A 17,018-nucleotide genomic window follows, 5' to 3' on the forward strand; every position below is an offset into this window, starting at 1 on the left:
AATAGCTCCTCTTTGCTTTAGCCTTCAATAATTGTTAGAATTTCAGAGGTGACAGAAAGAGGAATACATTGCACTTAAGGCTACAGTTAACACAATATAAGTGCATGCCATATAATAATCATTCAAATCCTGGTTTCTTTGAAAATGTATGTGTAATAAAAATAACTGTGTGGTGTAAAAAGAGCTCTTGGTCTACATTATCACTAGATTACTGCCTGTAGTTCAAGTTGACAAACTGAGAAAAATCATAATTCTCTGCTTCAACTTTGATGTAAAAATATAGAAACGTCATAGTCAAATTCAAACAGATTTAAGTTTGATGAATTTTCATGTGTTGCTCCCGTTTGCTCAAATTTATTTTTCTTTCCCCCTTAAGGGATCATCCTTGTGTCCCTTATTAATGTGGGCCTATGAAGAAATGGTTAAGGTGATACAACCTGACTAACTTTAGGCAGTGCTTCTCCAAACATTTTTTTTCCCCCATTTGTAATCTCTCCATTACCATGAACCAGTGGTAACCAACTGCTGGGACTTATTGAAATTATTCATTATTGATATACTGATGATATCAATTTATGCAGCATTCTAAGGAAAAGTAGCAAATACAGGACATACATAAATGTAACAAATGACAGTGGACAAGTGTCTGTAATTACAACTGAGGTAAGAATATGAAAAAAAAAAAAAAAAATGCATAACTTAAATTTCTTCCTGGTTCTTTATCACACTGCATCAGAGTAATCTAGGTACATTTAATATGAGCTACTGCACTGTTACTTCAGCACTTACAACTCCAAAATAACTCACCATTTGCCAAGATATTTTGGTAGTCTCTCCAGTGCTCTGTGCCCTCTCGCTCACATCCAATTCTTCCTGCTGTTCTCCCTTGCAGAGAAGCTCTGTTTGCTGTTAATGAGTGTGGACATTTCTTCAGAGCAGAAATGTGCAGAGACCACCTTCTTCCACGGCTACTGATTTCCCCATATGGACAGAGTTCTCAGCAGTCACAACTGCTTCTATCTCAAAGGTTATATAGACAATCAGTTGTTCACACCAATGAGAAAATATAAATATATATATATATAAATATATATATATATATATATATATAAATATATATATATATAAATATATATATATATAAATATATAAATATACATATATATATATATATATAATATAATGATAAATATATAATTATATATATATAAATATATATATAAATATAAATATATAAATATATAAATATACATATATATATATATATATATATATATATATAATATAATGATAAATATCTCACCAAAGTTGCATGCAGATTGGGCTATATCACCCTCTGGGCATCAAGATTCAAACAGTTACTGTGAATGAATAAAACCAGAAGACATGAGCGATGCAGCCTCACTCACCAAGCTTTGTCCACCTGCATAGGACTTCAGGGTGTCTGCTAACTGAAACCAGCAATGTTCTTAGATTTGTAAGTAGATACAAGTTCCACTGCACGTCTTCGGTTATCAAATCAAACAACATACATAATTATTTTATTGATATTTATGAGTTGTGTTTTATAAAGACTGTAAGGCAATTCATGATGTAGGTATTTGTATTTGTTAATGGACAATTTTTCCTAAGAGGAATCTCATTTGAACCTTAAGATCGTTCTTTATTGTTGTGGGGTGAGTCCTGCCCTGCAGAATCAACTATGACAAGTTTTGGGCTGATCCTCTGCTGATCCTCAATTTCACTAATCATATGAGAAGTCAAGGAAGGATGTCTTTAACTCTGAAATTAAAAAAACAGCAAGCAATCAGAATCTCTAAACCGCTGAAATAGGCCCTTCGAATATGAGCAGAGTTTATTCAGGTGAAAATTGACCCACTTCCTGAGTGCAGGTCATTATAAACACAACACAACTTTATAGTGGAAACCAGTTTCTTAGAAAGCTCAGTACAAGCAGAGAAGAAACATGACTTCAGGGTCACACAAAGAGATATTCTGTAGCATTAGTTAAGAGGAGGGAATGCAACAAGAGAGGTTATCCTGAGAGGCTGCAGGCTTCAAACAGGACGTTTCCTCAGTTGTTCAGTTCGCCTTGATGTTGCTTCACCTCTGCCATACAGCAGGAGTTCAGCCATTTCTAAAAATCTCAGATATTCTCATTCCTGTGAGGCCTCAGAAGTTCATTTTACACAAAATAAGTCTTCGACTAGGGATAAAACACACAATGAGCAATGTCCTGGTGTGTAAGTACAATAAAACCTAGAATGATATGTGTTTACTGTGTGGGAGATGCTTATTGCACTACTAAACTGTAAACTGTTACTGAAGAAAGCATTTGTAACTTTGTGAATGATAATGGATGAAGTGAAATTCACTAAGTCATAAATGTAATAAGGGGCAATCATTTAGCTCTGTCATGAAGATTTACACAGAATAACCTGCAACACTTGCACTGCTGCTTTCTAATTATGATTGGCACTGCATAAATTTGAGCCTATGTTTACTGAGTAAACCACTCATGACACACCTAATGTTACTCAGATGGTGAGCAAGCAACTATTGGAATAATACATTCAGTGTGAACAGCATAAATAACATTAGTATGAAGGCTTACAATAAAAATATGTGTGTGGATGCAGCTTTCACAGAGCGAACATAGGTTGGATGCAGATACAGAATAGATTTTAAAATATATCACCTTTGTTCATGTCAGTACAGGGCTTAAACCTGGACTTTAGTCCCTTTAGCTCTGGCTTTACTGTATTGAAGGTCCCTCCTTAAAGTGTACGTAAAGTCCTTTATGTCCCCTCCGTTAACACCATTACTTCACTCAAATTTCTAAGCTTTCCTTAAACATCACATTTTTTATTAGACATTCACCTTTTTCAGAAAGCCACAATCTTAAAGTGAGTCATGCCCACATTGCAAATTCCAGGAGAGAAAATGGGGTAATAAAAGGGCTCCAGAAATATTCACACATTTCAGTTGCAAATAAACTTTAAATGGATAATAAAATGTACATTGTTGCCCATCGATCTACATCACTAACAGTAATGATAAAACAAAATAGTTTTCTTTTTTTAGATTTTTTGGCAAGTTAAATAAAAAAAAAAAAAAGACAAAAAAAATTAAATCTTTCATTTATGAAAGCAATCAGTTTGCTTTAATGTTCATTGTGATGTGTTTGGAACCTGAATGGAGTCCACCTGGGGCAAAATGAATTGACTGGACATAGGTTTGAAACACACACCTGTCGAGACAAAAACCAAGCCATAAAGTCCAAGGAATTCTTTGTACACCCCCAGAGCTCAATTGTAAAACATAGATCAGGGGAAGGGATTAAAAAAAAAATGTCTTAAGCTTTAAGTGTTCCCATCTCAGCATCGGGGACAGAAAGACTGGTCACAATTGAGGGAAGCATAAGTGTAACCTCCTTGGAGAAAACCCTTCTCCAGAGTGCATGTGACCTGGCATGGTTCACAGGTTCAAGCACAACAATGAGCTTAAGCATACAGCCTAGGCAACACTGGAGAAGTACTCATTTCATCCACAAAAACTATGAGGAAAAATATTTGTTGATGACTAAGAGCTGAGGGACATGGTGACAAAATAAACTGCCTTCTCCACAAACTTTGTGGCAGACGGAAAGAAGGAAAACCCTGCAGCCACAAAATGCAGGATCAAAACAAAGACTAGACACAAACATTTTTAGTTTTTGTTGACTAAAATTAAACAAAATTCAAAAATGTATATTTTATATACAAGATCACACACACCTACACTATGTCTGTGATTTACCTGCACACTGGGTTAATAGTGAGCAATACTAACTGCCAAGCAAGACTTGCCAGCACAGTCAGCTCTGCCAGTGTATAAGTATGATAATAGGTCAATGACAAGGTAGAGGTCCCATGATAAAAATAATTAAAAAAAAAAAAAAAAAAAAATCTACATGAATGCATGAATGCAGTCCACAAACTTAGTTTTAATGAGATATGTCTGAAGAGGCGGAGAGAGCAGCTAGGAATCGTGAGTAGGAGAAGGGCAGTGAGAGAAGGCCTCAAGTAGGCAGTGCAGTACTATAGGACTACCTTCACTATTATAACCATTTGTAAAGGCAAAGCTGTTAATCATTTACCAAGTGCTTCACAGAAAATAAAAGAGCAAAGCCCAGGTAAGTGAAAACTGGGAGTGAAATAAAAGTAACAGTTTTGTACATTTGACACCTAAAACACACGAATGAACTGCATTATTGGACTGTTCTAAATTTCTCTAACTAATCATAAATCCTGCATTAGGGTTGTTTGGGGATTTTGAATGAAAGAGTAAGTGATTGTGTTTCTCAATAAACTGTTAAAATTACAGCTTAATGTCTTTAGGTCTATGCCACACACTAGCTATGATTTAAAAGGAGTGCTCAGGCACAGGTTTGTTGTTTATGGTTTTGTATATCCCTCTAAAAGCCAGTCAAGCACAGCTAAAGGTGGGCCCATACTCCATATTTATGAAATTGGCTCTGTGTGAAATTGGTTTTTGCCTAATGGATCCCTGCATGGGTGCTCTGCCTGATACCTCTGCCTCAGCTTATCGGCACCAGAGTCACACTGAGGACAGAGACAGCAGAGAAAAAAGGACAAATAAAAAAGGCACAAAAAGGGCTAAAAATGACAACAAAGAGCATGTAAGTGAGAAATGTCAAACTTTATGTCAAACTATGAGCATTTACACCTTATGAACTTGTTTTATCGTTTCTAGAGAAGCTTTCAGTTGTTATTAAATTATTACATAGTATACACATTACTGCATCAGTGTTTCATATTTATTTGGAACACAATAAATAACTGACCTGACATTTGCAGGGTAGCACACTTCTCCAATTTAGATGCAATACAGTACAACAGGGATCCATTTATGCTGGTAACTGTTGGCCTGTTACCCAATTCAACTACAGTAAAGTAGCAGAACACCTACCGGGAATGGAACAAGAAGGACCAAGTGAAAAAAGAGCCTTAATTCTCACTTCAAGAATCTCCACAGATGCCATTACATACCTCTATCCTGTGTGAGGAACAATCAGATGGCTAATGAGGCTGATGTCACTTAATGCAGTGTGACACTCAAAACCGTCTTAGATACAGAGAAAAGAGCCATGAGGAACCTGTACCTCTCACTAGAAAGCTGTGCATCATTAAACAACAAATGGAAGCACTTCAGTATTATTCAGTCAACAGCCACTGCAAAAGGTCAAATCTCATATTACAAACAAGGGCTTAAATCAGCATATATTAGTATCTTCATAATGGTCTAATTTTTAGGCTGTTGTGCCAATAGCTGTTTTCTCCAGAAATCTCCAAATCCTCTTCACTGATTAGACTGGGTGTGTAAACCCCTCACAGTGAGTCTCAAGTCGGTTTTTGTGGTCTATAGGAAGTGATAGTGGCTGTAGAAAGCTTCAAATATAAACAAGTTAGAAAAGAGCTGATTAATATTCTTCAGCAACAAATCAAGCAACTGGTCTTGCTGCTCCTGTACCTCACCAATTCTGCGATCACAATAGTGTCACCTCTGTCAAATGTTAAAACAGGCAGATGCCCCTGTGACTAGACTACATTTTTAAGATTCCTCAAGATTACCAATATTTGATCAGTTGCTTTTAGTAACAGTAGTATACTATAGTCAGAATTTGTTTTCCCAGGTGACACAATGGCATTAAAGCTTCTTTTTTTTTTATTCCTTTTTTAACCAGAAAAGTGGTGGCAAAGATCACTTTGTACCTGCTCCCAGAAAAAAAGGCCAAGGATTTTAGGGGAGACGCAGATGGAGCTTAGGAGAGGGTGAAGGGGGGAGGGAGAGAGGGATGGATGGATGGATGGATGGATGAAGGTTGGCTTGAGCTGTCAGTCTCATCGCTCTCCTGTCTCTCCTCATCCATCCTCACCGTGCTGACAGCAGTCTCCCAAGCAGAACACCGCCTGGCTGCCAGGTAATTCATATTCCCTACCTGCACAGCCACCACCACTGACACAAGAAGACAGACATGCAGGGAGGGACTGGAGGAAGAAAGGAAGAGCATTGAGAGGCATGCTACAAAATGAAGGACGGAGATGAGGAACAGAGCAATTTGGATAGCAGCATAAATGAATGCAAATGTTGGATAATTCATACGAGACCAGTTAAAGTATTGCTAGAATATACATTTTGATGTGAAGACACAGACACACAATCTTTGGTTTTCCTGTTAAATGCTATCCATGGTGACATACGATCAAGGACTATCAGTGGGTTAAATAGACTGATTGTGACTGAACTGATGAGTTCATGCGGTCCAGGGTAGGGAAGAATGCTCAGAACTCTACATTGGAGAAACCAAACCACCACTTAACAGGAGGCTGACCCTGCACAGGAGGTGCAGATCCTCAGGACCACAATCAGCTGTGCACGTCCATTTAAAGGAAACAGGACACTCATTTGAAGACTAAGATATATAAGACTAAATATTTTGGACAGAGTAGATAGATGGTTTGAGAGAGGAGTTAGAGAAGCCATACATGTTCAAATAGAAAAACCCTCACTTAACAGTGGAGCAGGGCTCAGATATAACCTGTCTTCAATCTAACAGGCTGCCCTTTCATCTATTCCCAGAAAGTTAAGGAACTCTTCACGTGTCCTTCGGGGAGGACATACTTTAAACCCAGTTTGTGGATGAGACGAGTCACAAGAGTCGACCATTAGATCCTATTGGCCCTCACGTTTGCTCACTTTCATTGTTCTCCTAAAGAGCCTATTCAGGCTAAGGGGTGGAGTGAAACCAACTTGGAGAATAAATTTGAGATCTCTAAACCAGCTTCCCTTTAGACAGACAAAGCTACGCGGTTGAGTGGTGAAACGTTTTGACTTAAGTACTAGAAGTCCAGTTGCCATGACTCAGCTTCTAGATTATCAAGTGAGAGAATTTTTTATTTTTTTTTCTATGACTTCCTGAATTCTCAGAAACCACTGAGGGAACAAAAAGGAGACTGCTAAAGTCAATATGCAATTATACTCTAATTTCATACGTAAAAACAAAACAAAACAAAACAAAAAAAATAATCAACTCCTTTTTTTGAAAAATAAAATACTGACCACATATCTTGAGAAAGGACAGGACAGGAATGAAAGCTTTAGTCAACCTGGGTTTTAGTGTAGTGAAGTTACCTAGCAGCAGCCTTCTTGTCTCAGAAGTAATAGTACTGTTTCAAATCCACATCATTAGCGTTCAGCCTGTTGATTTGCTTTGTTGAGACCACTATCGTTCACATGACTTTGCTGCGTGTAATACATGCCATGTTTTGGGGAAAGCCAAACTCAAGCAGGTTCTTATTCATTTAAGCGTTTAAGGATCAAACAGTGTGATAGTTCTAGACAATAAAAGTAGCATTCATCCAAAAAATACATATGCTTATGTACCCTGCCAAAAGTCTGTCTTTCACAAAAGAAAGGTAGAGTCAGCGTACCGTTTGGGGTCTATGGATGGATCAGTGTGGCATGGATACTTTTACTGTATTATGACCAGCCACTATTGAAAACCAGCAACCTTGTGTGTGTCTGTCACGCCCTCTTTTTCTCTCTCCTCTCCCTTTTCCTCTCCTTGTCTCACTATTCATCCTTTGCAATTCAGGAGACATCACAAAGAAATCTCAGCCATCGGATGAAGACAGATTGTGGGCCTCTGTAGTGTAGCGTAACCGATAGGTGATTGGATTGAGAATAATTCCCTCTAATGACGAGGCCGGCTCAAGGCTGTTAGAGGTAATGAGAACACGGTACGTGCACAGAACCAGACACCGCGTTGCCTCCCAGTGCACCAGTGGAGGCCAGGAAACACACACATCAACACACAAATACAGGCACGTACAGATCTTGATCCAAGGACGAGCACACCCTGGCATAACACTTAAGTTGTACCTTGCTAAACATTTGATACCTAACTGAAGCATGCACACACATGCACGCAACACCGCCAGACAAAAAAGTTCAAGACTGTCAAAATGAGCAAGTTTAATAGAGAAATTAAACAAAAACTGTGCCAGGTATGTGTTTTTGTTTGGTTTGGTTGAGTGTACTTCAGAAAAGATTGTTTGGATTAGTGAAGGACATTCACTTCAACCTACTAGCGGCTGTTTCTCTGCTCTGAATGAGCCCCATGGCGTTGGCAGGAGATTGGCATGGCTCCACTCGAGTGCCTGGTGCTACTAACTGGCACATAGCATTGGTGTGTCGTGAACCACCAACTGGGCACACATGTTACATGTATGTTGCCAAGAACGGTATTTCCGCACCCCTGCCGCACATAGTGTGAACGCAGCAGTGTGTCCCTCTGTCTACCTGTCTTTCCATGCCCCCATTCCTACATGCACACAATGCAACAAACACCCGCCAATCATCATGTGTTCATGCACACTTAGTCAAATAGAAGGAAACCCATCCAAATACAAGCCCAGACACACGCATAGCAGGCCACTTAAAAACAGACAGACACTGGTGTGCAGGTGCACACACGAGGAGGCTTGCAAATGAATTTGCCCATTTGGCTGTGTGCACGCATGCGCTCACACCCACCTACACACATATACATGTCTATATGAATTCGCAGGCACATACATAACAGACAGATTGTGTACCATAGCTTTGGGAACATAACCAACCAATGCATGGCTGGGGTTCTGTAATCATACAACTCATCTGCTGTCCCTTGTGTTGGAGTCACAGCAGAGTATGTAAAATAATAGCATTCCAGATGCAACATGTAATGACAGACCACCAGATGCTCAATGGTATGCTCAATGGAGCTGATCTGTGCAGAGTGTGATCATGAACCTTGCTGTACATATACACTATTCCCACATCCACTGGCAGGAAGACCACTGGTAGCAGGTCATTTCATTCTTCATAGTGGAGCCAGAGGACAGATGCTGATCTCTTCATAGCCATTTGGGCTTTCTTTGTTTTCAAAAGAGGAGAATTTCATTTATACTCTTTTTCAGCAGGGTTGGTCCCTTAGACCATGTGCACTTAAAACCCGGAGGCTTTGTTTGTTTTAATGGATCACTGAAAAAATCTGATCTTATCTCATTTTTATTTTAGTTTATATTGGTGGCAGGCACGGATTCTAATGAACACTCCCTTTTATCTCCGATTTGCTCACCGTGCCTAACCCTGGAGAGGAATAATGGTCAATGTGCCCTCGATCCAGCAGGGGGAGCTATTGCAGCTCATCTGGATCTATAAAGAACCAACTGGCCCAGGAATTGATAAACAGTTGTGTAAAAGACTCTACTACTTACACACCTGGGTGGTGTGGACACATACTTTCTAAGTCCACTGTATTTGTCTTATCTTTCATGTTGAATGAGTGGATTTCTCATTCAACATGAGGTCCAGGGGCACTTTGGCATAAATTATAAAGCTGATCTTACCATATAGCCAAATATTATGCCTTTAATGGGATGTTTAAAATGTGTGCTAGAGTCACTACACATAAGTTACACTGACTACAAGCATAATTCCTAAAGATGCCTATATTACATCATACATCACATAAATCATCAAAAAAAGTCAATGTTTTTTTGTTTTTTTTTTTGTTTTTTTTTTTTTGTTTTGGATACCAGGTCTGATTTAACTATAATGTCCTTCATAGTCATATTCTCTAAATGGGGGTTCAAGGCCAAGATGTTTTTGTGATTATTTGTCTAGTGAGTGAACTTTGGAGAGTAACACACTCTACCAAAGTACATAAAAACCCTCTTAAGCCAAAAGGAAAACATAGTGTCACCATAGACTCGGGGACTAAAAATATTCCCAAATTCTTGGAGTGTTTCATCTAAGCCCTATGTGAGAAAAAGGGCATTATTTCATTCTTGATGCAATATACATGATTAAAACACTAAAGGGAGTTACAAATTCCATCAATTCCATGGCCACTCTGGACATTGTAAGCTTATATAGTAATGTCCCTCATGAAGGAGCATAAGAGGCCATTAAATGAAGTTTAGATCAAAGAAAAGCAGTTTCAATTCCCAGAACCTCATACATTGCAGATCTAGAGGAAATACTCCTAAAGAATAACTACATAATGCTTATATCCGATTTCTTTTTACAGATAAAAGGTTGCAGCATGTCCTCTAAGGCTTCTCTTGCAATTGCCACCCTTTAGGTGACTATTTGTTGAAGATGATTGTAGTCTAAATCCTGAACAAATCTCTTATTTTAAACATAAAAACTGTGGTAGAGATATGTTGATGTGATCTGTTTGTCATCTGGAGATGAGAAATAGTGATCACACTGGTATACATTTAAAGAACAATCAGTCTTTTAGAATAACAAATAATATAAAGTGAACATAGGTTACAGAAGGTTACAGAAAAGGTTGAAACTACTCCAGAAAAAAAAAAAAAAAAAAAAAAAGAAAAAATGTTTGGTTTTAGTTCATAAAAAAGAAAAAAAAAAAATGACAATAATGCAAATGCATGGGTTTAAAATGTTTAAATGTTGCCAGTTATCAGATGATCAGAAAGCCTTAACACATCTTGGCTTGAACAAGATCTTTACGTCCCCTCCTGAGGTAATCTACAGATGGACCCAGAATACAGAAAACGTCAGTTTTTGTCTACAGTTTGTATGAATCTGAAAAAAGTGATTTGTAGAACAAACGAGGAGACTCAAAACATCAGTCTTTGTGGTGCCTCATTCTATAAGTCAGCTTCGGGTGCCCTCCACAGATGATTGAATTAATTCACAATTATAAACACTCCTCATCATCCATCTACCTGCTGTGACAGTGATGAGAAGGGGATGATGCTACTACCCACAGTCATATTTAGCAAACATGTGATGAATGCTTAATGGGAGGCAAACTGCTACAATAAAACTACCATCACCATCCTAATCCTTACACCTGTATTACAACAATTGATAGCCCATTGATCACAACATAATCACTTCCTCACAGTCTTGTTTAGTAAACAATAACTGAGATAAGAACAACATATTCTCTCTACAATAATTTAGCACCAAACATTCAAGCATCCATTACTCACTGCCTTCCTTTTTTTCTGCATAAATCTGTTTTTATATCACATTTAGAGTCATAGAGTACAAAGCAATCATAACTTTGCTGCATATTTTAAGATCACATTTCATTTAGCTTTAGAGCTGATGAGGGTTTTTGCAAACATTTAATGCAGTGTTAATGATGGGGATCTTTCACTCATCTTGTAATTTTACCTATCAGATCTAGATGTCTAGCAGACATCACTAAGCCCTGCAGTGCAGAGACCCGTAAGAGTCAAAGTGCCTCTAAATTACAGCCCTTCATGTCTCCATAAATGTACGTTAAGCCTCTAACAGTATTTGTCCTGTATGAGACGAGAACAGGCTGTCCAGTGTCTACAGCGTGTCACCTGCCGGTTTGGACCTAGCACTAGTGTTTATAAATGAACATAAAAATCAAATGAAGACACAGTGAAATAGGTAAACAGTCAGTGTCCAAAGTAGATTTGATATAAGAGAAACAATAAATGTCTTTTGTTGTTGTATCAAGCATCACCATGTTCCTAAATACAATTAGCAATATATGATGCTGCTTATAGCTTCCATTTTTTCATTAGTTATGTTCTATAATTGTCTCGCTCTCTATAGAGGTTTTTATTGTAACTGACAGTTTCCACCTTTCACATATGAGATTTTGTAAATGTACGAGGGATTCACAAGAATCTATGTAGAGCTACTCCAAAGTTTATAATTTCATCCACTACTCATAGTACCATCTCTGTTTATTGCTCTTCTACAGTTGTCTCTGGACTGTTATGAACTGAACAATTCCCTCTGCTTCACACTGAAAATGTTCAACTAGTGTATCATGGGGTGTCTTTTATTGTGAAGCAGCCCCCTGAAATCCAATGGTCACTTTTGGTTCTTGCGGTTAACAGATTGCTGTTAACAGTGAACCATAAAACAAGAGAGCACAGCAGTTAGATACTAAGAGCTGCAGCCTGCAATTTGAGAACTAGAAACACCTTCAGCATGTCACCAAGGTAAAAGACATTTTTCTACACCACCCCATCCTGTGCAAAACTCCTCACTTTCCTCTTTATTAAAACAACTTGATTTTGTTTAGCTACAGCACAAAACACAACTTTCTATTTTCTGTTATTCTTCTTTTGACAGACAATTTTATAACTTAAAATGCCCAGAACTACTCAGGGAGGAATTGGTAGGGTCTACACATCTGGGCCAGTAGTGTTTTCCTGAACCTATGCAAGTCGTTTTTGGCAGATTAGAGGGATCACTGTTGTAATGGTCATTTGTTACAGTTCTAGAAAGCAATGACAAACAATACCATCTAGAGCACTAGCACAGAAAATGTTTCTGGAGTGCAATGATAAACAACTTTTGACATTTAGTCTGGAGACCTGTTAACTGCAGACACTGCAATATTGAAAAGTCCCTGTTCCAGAAACACACAGTGCAACTACATCTAACTTTGTAGGCCACCCCCAAGACCCAAAGAGCTGACAGACGAGCAGAGGCCCATAGTTCATTTCTCCCCCCAAGCATTTTGCTTGTTAATTTTTCCACTGATGACGTGGGTTTAAACTTTATTTTTCTGCACTCCTTTAATACCCTATAAAAATGGAACAAAGTAATCTATCATTTGCATTGCCCATATTTGGAATGCAAATCAACAAATAATAGCTTGAGGCTGCTGGATAAGTTTGTCCTCATACAGATGTGTGCATTTTAAGCAAAAAAAAAAGAGAAAGACCAAGCCAATCATTAATAACAAATGGTCTCTACTTCAAGGGATATGAAAGACTGCATTGAAGATGCTTTTCAATCAGGCTCCATAGTCTGCCTACTCTCCTCTACAGAGTTGTCAACAGTGACAACTGACAGCAGCCAAATTTTGTCTGGTCCACTGCGTGTATAATGTACAGTATGTGTCTGTGTGGGTTTTTTTTTAATTTTTTTTTTTTTTTTTATGCGGTACTGAGAACAAATTGTGCCAACAAAACCAGCTTTCATTAAAGTTAGTTTTTGTCTCAGCCCTGTGTGTTTTTGCAAACTAAATGGGACCTACAGACATGAACGTTTGCATATGTCCAACTATATCTAACTATCGAGCAATGCTTTAACAAAAAAAATTAAAATAAAAAACACACACACACACATACAGCAGTTTTGGTCAACTGATAGTAAGTAATAAAGGTCAGAAGGAATTTGTGATCACTGTGGGCATCCTGCTGCAGTGAGTTACTGCATTTTCTGATCAGTTCTGCTTAAGTTTTATGACAGGTTTCCTGGGTAAGCAGTAATTTTACAAATGAATGAGCTAGGAATTACTCGCAGCTCCAGTGATTTCCTTTTATTTTCTTTTTCTGTATTCATCTGGGGTAAAGGAGTAGCACAACTATGAAATGATCCCCCTACAAAAAAAAAAAAATAATAATTGTAGATTAACAGGTTTAGTCAAAAGCCTGCCACAAAGCACAATTGTGCCTATAGTGCAGAACAGCTCCTCTGACATGGAAAGAAGACTGTATGAAAGACATTGAACTGTTATCAACCCCTGCTCAACAGACAACTGTGAATAAATTTCCTTAGTGGGTTTATTAAACAATGAGCATCTGTTTCGCTATTTTATTTTAAATAGGGATTGCATTTAAAGATGCAAACAATAGCTGAAGAAGCAACCCAACAGTCCCTGGAACACAGATGCAATACAATTAATGTTGTAGAATAAACTCACCAATGATTTGTTTAAATTAGATGAGCAATTACGTGCTCGTGTAATTACTGAGAAACCTATATGGCCACTTGAGGTTATGACACTGTTTCGAAGGTAATTAGATAATGGACAAACTGTTCACCAAATGCTAAAAAAAAATATGTTTCTTACTTCCTTAAAAGCTGGAATTGAAAGAAGTGCTAAGTCTTCTCAGGACGGTGGATGTGTTTTTAAGAGTGTAAAACTAAGATAAGGAGGCTGTGGGGGAGGAAAATGAGGGATAAACTGAAAAAGCCTGTCCTCATCATTGGAACAAGAGAGATAATGAACATTTGTTGGTAAACACGCACACACACACCTCAGTTTGAGATGTTAGCCAGCATAGTGTCACTGCTGCATCTCTTTTTCTAGGCTCAGCTGAAGAGGGTGTTTTATGTTAATTGCCCACTTTCTGCTGCACTGGTTATTCTCTGAATGCTCTGTTAGAATCGCTTGTTTCTCTCTCAACCACCTGTCACACCGGAGAAGATGAAAAGATGAAAAGAGGGATAATGGGAACGTGAGAACAGGGCAGCTGTACTTTCGGTCTCTCTTTGTCTTTTTGAAGAGAAATTCAGGAGTCACCTCAGCTGTCTCCTCCATCTTGGCACATAGGCCTGCCTGTCCACAGCTATCATATTAATCAAGTGAAGAAGATTATTAGCAAAAATCTTCAACTGGCCTCTGATCCATTCTCTGAAGATGTCAGTTCTTTCTGCTCTACGCAAGAGCGCAGATAGGAAGGGGATTGCAAGAGCTGCTGCAAGAAAAGCAAAAACGACCTCATACTCTATTTGAAATGAACCCGTATTAATATTTCAAAATGTTGGATATGCATGTGGCTTTGGAAAAATGAGCAGCCTTCTCCCAGTCATTTGCTAGTGGGAAAGATAGGCAAAAAAAAAAAAAGGAAATTATACAAGAAAGAGAAGAAATGGCTTAGAATGGTGCCCATTTTCATATAAAAAGAGCTCAGCAGCATTTTGACAGAGGAGAAGCATGAGAGCATAGATGTGAAGTGGTTTTAAAACGACCTGGTAGAGGAAGGTACTCCTGCTGGTTTCTGACATTACCCCTTCAGTTTGCACACTGCCAAGCCCATTACTTAATTTCCCTCGCCACCCATCACTATGACAGACGTTTAAGTGAGTTAAAAGCAAACCTGCACAGGCACACTGCCTCAGAGAACTTTGATACAAAAGTCAAACTGAATGATATCAGTTTTGAAATATGGTCAAAGATGCTGCATGTTGTTGGATGTAATCGGCCAAAACGGCATAGGATTCTATTTATAATACATCAAACAGATGGTCACATTTTACATCTCCACAGTCTGGAAATCCAGGTTGTGTATGCACATAGCACATTCACACACACACACACACACACACACACACATATGCACTCACAAACAGAAACATTCACGTATATATAAACCATTTTTCTGATGCAGTATCTTAGTGGCCTAAGAGATGTGTGAGCTCATTTGCAGGCACATTAAAGCTCCACTCACTCCAACTTGGAAAAATGTCTCAGCCTGTTGACAATTTTTTATTGTAGAAGTGCAAAACTCATTTCATGAGTTGACACTTGGGTACAGATATCAGGCATACATATATTTTTGAGAGGAGCTAGTGCATATAAGCAAGGTACATCTGTAAATTGGATGTGCAAGCATTTTTTTGGTGTGTGTGGAGATGGGGGGATATAGAAAATAAGCATGTCATTTTGCTGTAATGATTTAAAACAAAGTATGTCATCTGTAAGAGCTAGAAGTGAGAAAGCGCATAAGAAAAATCTTCCAAGGATATTTCTCTGATCAAAGTTTGAGATTAGATTAGATTTTGACCACACACAGAGCACAGTGAACAATCTGACCCTAAACGAGTTTAAAAAGAAAGTGCAAGAAAGGAAAGTATGAAGGAAGCATGTATTTAATGTACCAGCAGAAAGTATGGGAGCCTTTGAATTAAGTCTTTTTTGCTTTCTTGCTTTGTTACACTAGCGGCAGCAGTATTCTAAATGAATGTGCTTTAAAAGCTGTCTTTTGCCAAGCAGCCAACAAATGATTAGCAGGGACAATTACCCAGGCAAGGCCTGCCAACCAAATACGGTAAACAAAAAAGGCCCATTAGTTTGTGGAGTGCACCTCAGTCTCACTGGGGACCCGTTGTACTGGGCTGCTGGCAGACATATACAGACGTAATGGGATGTTTTCATGTAGCCCCACATGTAAATGCAGCACCCTGATGTGTTACCAGCCAAGTAAGATAACATGCTTGCTAATTAGCTGGAATGAAACAAGCCTACAAAGGAGCATGATCCTGTGAACAGGACCTGAGTGATGTCCAAAGAAAAGGCAGATCATTGTTAAGAGGTTCCACCGGGTGTTTGATAAAAAGCAAAAAAGAAAATCAACAACAACAAGAATCTTAGGTGGCCTCTTATCTTAGGTGGCTGATAGCTGGCCTACACGACCAGTATGTTTTCGTGTATGGTGAATATCGCTGATTAATGATTGTGTGCTGTAAAACAATCAGCCCACTAACCAGTCCTACCTTCAAATAATTGTTCTTTTGGAAAAGTTTCCCATTCTAATAAATACATTTTATTTGTAATGTTCTATTAATACTTTTAATACTGATAGCCACATACAATATGTAAACACTGTGTCTCAGTAACAGTTTGATAGAAAAAGGAGCATATATTTTTTGACATTAATAAATAACAGACCCTAAACCTATGGTTTACTTTGATAACATGATACTATCCAAAAGCAGCAAAGAGTAAACATGATGTGGGAAACTAATCTTTTTAGCTTTTTAGTGTGGGCAAAGACCACGCAGGGCCTTTTTCAGTTGGATTTAGCCCTAACAAGCCATGTAAAAAATATATTTATAAGTCTGTGCTGTTTAGAGTGCCACTGGAATGTGTGTTTTTGTTAATTGACACTGTCAGTGCAAGTTGGTGCCATGTACTGATCTCTGTGCTGAATTGGAGTGCTATGAGAACTGTATACTGTGTCTCGTGAACTCCTGAACCAAGTTTTTGAAAAGCATGCATCTCACTATTTTCAGCAAGCTGAGTCAACACTCTTGTGGCGTTACCCTACACACAAAGGTACCTCACTGAACACCCACCCACTCACTCCCATCACCACCCCAACAACCCCACCTCACAGTTAAACAACAATGCTGCCCAGGAGTACTGCGTG

The sequence above is a fragment of the Mastacembelus armatus genome, chromosome 21 (genome assembly GCF_900324485.2).
Source record: "Mastacembelus armatus chromosome 21, fMasArm1.2, whole genome shotgun sequence".
NCBI classification, from domain to species: Eukaryota; Metazoa; Chordata; class Actinopteri; order Synbranchiformes; family Mastacembelidae; genus Mastacembelus; species Mastacembelus armatus.